Source organism: Mixophyes fleayi, chromosome 4 (genome assembly GCF_038048845.1).
Source record: "Mixophyes fleayi isolate aMixFle1 chromosome 4, aMixFle1.hap1, whole genome shotgun sequence".
Taxonomy (NCBI): Eukaryota; Metazoa; Chordata; class Amphibia; order Anura; family Limnodynastidae; genus Mixophyes; species Mixophyes fleayi.
In genome coordinates this window covers 267,099,731-267,106,033 of record NC_134405.1, presented here as the reverse complement: position 1 = coordinate 267,106,033, position 6,303 = coordinate 267,099,731, and the positions used below count along the sequence as shown (strand labels likewise).

The following is a 6,303-nucleotide window of genomic DNA, read 5'->3' as shown; positions in this document are numbered from 1 at the left end:
TGGTTGAAAACCAGTTAGGATTATGGTTGCTACTGGAAAGAATAAAACTATAGACATCCACTGGTTTTCTAAATGTCCGAGTGGCTAGTTGGCAATTATCAATAGAGATTAAGATGCAGGAATTCAATAGAATTACAGCTAAGGTGTGCTGTGAATTGTAACCCATAGATATTACTGTTGATATGTTCGATGAATTGAAGCAGATCATTTTTGGGACCTTTCCATATGATGAGCACATCATCAATGTACCGCTTCCAAAGCACCAGGATCGCAGCCCAGCTATTATTGGACCAGATGTATTGGTTTTCCCAGTGACTCATATACAAATTCGCATAGCTGGGTGCGAACCTGGTGCCCATCGCTGTCCCTTCCAACTGTAGATAGAAATGCTCATTAAACCAAAAATAATTATGTGTGAGGATGAAATTGATGTTGGTGAGAATAAATTCAACTTGGTTACTGTTGAGAGAGGAGTCATTCTCTTGGAAATGTCTGACGCTCATAAGGCCTAAGTTGTGTTTGATGACAGTATATAGTGATGATACATCACAGGTCACCAACCAATAGTCTGGTGTCCAGGTGACCCCCTCCAGGAGCTGTAGTAGATGGGTGGTATCTTTTAGATAGGCTTTTTGTTTAATAACATAATGTTGGGGGAATGTGTCAATGTAATGGGATAAGTTGGCTATAATAGATCCTATACACGAGATTATAGGTCTGCCTGGAGGATTGACAAGACTTTTATGTATTTTTGGAAGGTGGTATATTACTGGGATTACAGTATGTGGATTGTATATGTAATGGTATTCATTGAGATTAATGATACACAACTCTTGTCCTTGTTTCAAAATGGCAACTAATTCTTTAGAGAAAGATTCAGTGGGATTATGATCTAGCAATTTGTATATGTTGGAGTCAGATAGAAGTCTACTGGTTTTTTGAATGTATTCTTCTTTATTAAGAAGAACGATTCCTTCCCCCTTATCTGCTGGTTTGATGATGATCTGATCTAACTGATTTAAATGGTTAAGGGCCGACAACTCCTTAGCAGATAAATTGACTCGTGAATGGGATTTGCGTGTATCTAGTTGTTCTAGGTCAGCTAGTACCATGGTCTCAAAGGTGATAACCTCATTACTCTTAGTCTGCTTGGGATAGAATTGGGACTGAGGTTTTAAGTTAGTATGTTTTATAACAAAGGGAGGCATTTAGCTGGCAATATGCAGAGAAAGCATGGAAGTAGAGTAAAACATTTGTGCAGTAATGCACCTAGAATGATGACTTATGTGTAACAAACAATAGTTTAAGTTTGGTTAACTTACTTGATAGAGAAATCCTTTCTCTCAGCAAACAGACAAGGTGTGTCTGTTAGTGCAAACAGAGCCAGTGATGGGGCTTTTCCTTTTAAAGAGAAGGTGCGTGTGTCACCTGTCCATCAAGCTAAGGCTGGGAGAGGAGTATCAGGTATAAAAGCTTGTTTGTATCATTTGTGCACTGAGACCAATTCTGGGGAAGCTGGCTGGTCTGGAGAGAGCTGAGCTATGTCTAGCTAGCGTTTAGAGTCTCCATAATTGCTGTGAAATCTGTACGGTGTCAAAACATTTACCATCCTGACAATAAAACTACATAAAAAGGAAGAAGTTGTTCGCGTGTGCTTCAGCAGTAGCGGGCTCTTGCCACAGTTTATATGGTACAGAAGGTTGTATCGGTTTCTCTATGGGGGATTTCTTGAAGATTCTTTTAAGTGTTAATTTCCTGATAAATTTGTTTATATCAATATACATCTCGAATTTGTTGAGCTTGTTTGTGGGAGCAAATTTTAATCCTTTATTTAGTACACTAGTTTCATCCATGGATAGTATGTGGTGACTGAGATTAAAGATTCCTATTGGGATAATAGCGTCTCTGTTATTGGAGGGTGGGTGGGTTTTTTAACCTCCCATACATCCTCTTCGAGTTTGTTTACTTTCCTTTTTTGTGGATGAGGTCTTGTTGGTAAGTGTATTTCTGCAAATCTTGGTCCCAGGCCTAAAAAATGGCTTAATTGTGAAATTGGGTTTAGAGGCTCTGCCCTAGAGATAGGGGAGTCAGGTTGAATGGTGTTATTGGTAGGTTTAGTGAAAGGAGTGGAATAAAATGTCGTGCTAGTGCTTATCTTAGGATATTCAAGTTCTTGGTTGATAAGTACAGATGTCGTAGGGGAATTACAGTGGGTGGTTGGGGGTTCTACATGTATAGTAAAATCATGTTGCCACCCAACTTCGAATGATTTCATCGCTAGTTTTTCGTATTCCAAACTTTCCTCACTGTATTTTGAGTGTGAAGTGTCGTCTCTATTGTCAAGGTTGTTTTTATCTTCAACAACAATACTAGGCATAGTATATGATTTGCGGTGTATTAATTTCATGTATTGTTGATACGTTAATCCTAATTGCTGATAAACTTTGCGGTCAGTGGCCAAGATCCCTCTTGATGATTTCACGGTTTCCCTGCTGACTGGTTCAAGGTGCTTACCCGTAAGGGGGTGTTTTCCTGGTTTGTTGGAGAATGTCTCTTGGTTTTTAGATTGGGACTTCTTGATTGTGGATTTTTGTTTAAGGCCAAATTTCTCTTGTGTATATTTGGACCTTTTAGTGTGTATGATCTCCTACTACTTGTGTTCAAGTCTAACTTTCATTAATTTCAGGAGATCATCAAATACTGGCTCATTTTTAAGATGGCCTAATTCTATATCTATAGAGTTGATGTTATTCTCTATTGTACCGAGTTGGTGCTTGTGTTGAGAGATGAGTAAAGACATTAGTCAAAATGAACAGTCGTTTAATATAGATTGCCAATTATCCATAAAGATTGGATTATCCTTATAACAGGGTGGGATTTTTTTGAGTTTCAACTCTCTAGGTATAAGTTTCTCTGATAGATATCTTTCTAAACTATGTATGTCCCGCCAAGTGCGAATCTCTTTGTGTATCAACTTCTCAAAATTGAATAAACGTAGACAGTGATTAGTGCCTTGGTCTATAGACATGCTAGGATAATGTATATTGGGAAAAACTGTACTAGATTCATGACTTCTTGTAATTCTAAGGCTTAAGGGGTCTCTATATTTATTCTGTGTCATATTGCGTTATTATGTGAAATACGAGGGCAAGGAAGGAGCAGCAAGCTTGATAGATAAGTAGACAGATTGACAAGGAGAGAGTTTGCGCTTAACTTCCGCTGGATTGACAATAATTGTTGTGCCATGCTGTATCCAGTTCACACGGATACGACGCAATTGTACAGACCTCCGCGACTACATCACACAAGGGGACACCATGAAACAACAGTTCTTAGAAAAACAGTATTATGACCAATTGGTCAATGAGGCATTTCAAAGATTGAAAGAAACAAATAGAGACAATTTATTGAAATACAAAAACACTGGAAATAGAGACAGTAACACATCATCAGATAAGCAATCACCAGATCCTATCTACTATGTATCCAACTATTCTGGAGATGCAAATCATGTAAGAAAGATTCTCAACAAACATTGGCATATTCTCAAACAAGACACAGTAATAGGACACATACTTTCTGACCATCCTCATCTAGTGTTCAGGAAGGCTCCTGACATAAAGAATACTCTGACAGCTAATTTTCCTTCTGTAGACACCAATCTCAATGGATCCAATTGGTTCAGTGATAGGACACCCAAAAAGGGTTTCTTTTACTGCGGTACATGCTCTAACTGCAAAACATTGAAGTGTAGAAGCACCAAACCCATCTTAAAATATCAATCCACATCCAGTGGACAGACTTTTAAAATTCAAGAATTTATCACATGTAACAGCACTAATGTTGTCTATTTGCTGCAATGCCCTTGCGACAAACAATATATTGGCAGAACCATTAGAACACTTAAAATCAGAATTAGGGAGCACTTAAGGAATATAAGGATAGGGTTTGAGAATCATCACCCATCCAGGCATTTCAAAGATACCCACAATACAAGGCCATCAACAAAATTGCACAGACATACATTTCCTCACTTGTCTCGAAATATCTCCCTACTCGACACCTCCGTTCTGCACAAGATCTACGTCTCTCCTCCACTCTCATTACATCCTCCCATTCTCGGTTACAGGTTTTTTTCCAGGCTGCACCTACTTTGTGGAATTCCCTCCCACGCACAGCAAGACTTTCCTCTAGTCTTCAAACCTTCAAGCGTTCACTGAAAACCCACCTCTTCAGACAAGGTTATGATATTCCTCAACCATCATCTTAATTTCCCTAGATTACCCTATTACCATCCTCTATACTGCTAACGCAAGACAACAACCTTCTGACCAACATTGCAACACACATAGCCCACTCAGTACTTTTACCTTTGCAGTCTGGCTGGTCCATTGTGCAATATGATGTAGCACATGCCCTTGTGTTTCTAACTCCCATTGTCCTATAGATTGTAAGCTTTCGAGCAGGGTTCTCTTACCTCTGTCTGTATGTATTACCCAGTATTGTCTTATTAATGTTTGTTCCCAATTGTAAAGCGCTACGGAATTTGCTGGCGCTATATAAATAAATGTTGATGATGATGATGAATTGCATGTGTCAAGTTGTTACATTTATCGGTATCAGAAAAAGTTATCAGTAATTGGAGAGGAGGTAATCTACTCACAAAACTAAATAGGGAAGAATCCAAGGACATTTATTATCTTCGAACATTAATCCCAAAAGGACTTAATATTGAATGTGATTTGTCCTTGCAATGACACTCAGATCCATTCAGTAAGATGTCAAGATGGCTGCTAATCTGGGTAATACCTTGCCATTTGCCTATGGTCCTCGTTACATCCAGTACAGGAGAGGCTCGAGACCTACGGTCATACCACCTTGACCATGCCCAAACCCTTCCGACCTTGGAAGCCAAACAAGGCGGAGCTAGGTAAGTAGCAGGATAGGAGACTACCTGAGAACCCCTAGTACAGTAGGACACTCGCCTCTCCTGATGGATTGGTATCACCATTGGTAAATATAGGCAGGATATCCTAGCGGCAACCTGACTTTGTGGATCAGATAAGTATTACTTTCAATGCTATATTTACCTTTACATCCTTTATTTTATTTATCCTCTACTGATCTCTCGACATCTGTGTTGTCCCTTGTAACTGACTGTCTTTCTGCCATATCATCTTGGATCTCCTCTCGCCAACTCAAACTTAATCTTTCTAAAACAGAGTTAATAATATTCCCTCCCACTAACAAGAGCATACCTTGCATTTCTATCTCTGTTGATAACAGGACCATAAATCCCACCCCACAAGCTCGCTGCCTAAGTGTAATCCTTGACTCACATCTATTCTTTGTTCTCCACATTGACTCTATATCTAAATCCTGCTACATACATCTAAAGAACATTTCCAGAATTCGCACACATCTCATGCAAGACACTGCAAAAACCTTAATTCATGCACTTATCTCCCGCATTGACTATTGCTATTCCCTCCTTACTGGTCTTCCCAAAAACAGACTCAAACCCCTACAATCTATTTTGAATGCTGCGGCAAGACTGATTTTCCTTGCAAATCGTTATTCCTCTGTTGAATCACTCTGTATGTCTCTACACTGGCTGCCTGTTTTGTACCGAATCCAATATAAAATACTCTTACTAACCTACAAGGCCATCAACAAAGCTGCACCAACATACATCTCCTCTCTTGTCTCAAAATATCTTCAAACTCGGCAGCTCCGTTCTACACAAGATCTGCGTCTCTCATCCACCCTCATTACATCCTCCCATTCCCGGTTACAGGACTTTTTTTGCGCTGCACCCACTCTATGGAATTCTCTCCCTCGCACAGTAAGACTGGTCAACAAACTTTCAAGCGTTCTCTGAAAACCTACCTCTTCAGACAAGCTTATAATATTCCTCAGCCACCCTCTTAACCTCGCTACCTTTAGCCAGTTACACAATTTCACACAAGACAACTACCCCCTGACCAACATTGTTATGTGACGGTATCATTTAGCTTATAAATCACTTTTACCTTTGCAGTCTGGCTGGGCCAAAATGCAAAATGTAGACTTAACCTCATGTGTCAATCTCCCATTGTCCCATAGATTGTAAGCTTGCGAGCAGGGCCTTCTCACCTCTTTGTCTGTTTTACCCAGTTTGTTTATTAGTTTATTATGTTTGTCCCGAATTGTAAAGCGCTATGGAATATGTTGGCGCTATATAAATAAATGGTGATGATGATGATGATGATGATGATGAATGCTAGGTTGAGGATATTGGGTATTTGCACGTATATGTGTACA

General features: G+C 39.5%; 1 pseudogene; it reads left to right on the top strand.

Annotated features, from left to right (window-relative positions):
* The first annotated feature begins 4,860 nt into the window (after positions 1 to 4,860).
* On the top strand, positions 4,861 to 4,979 carry LOC142155429 (5S ribosomal RNA; annotated as a pseudogene).
* The last annotated feature ends 1,324 nt before the right edge of the window (positions 4,980 to 6,303 follow it).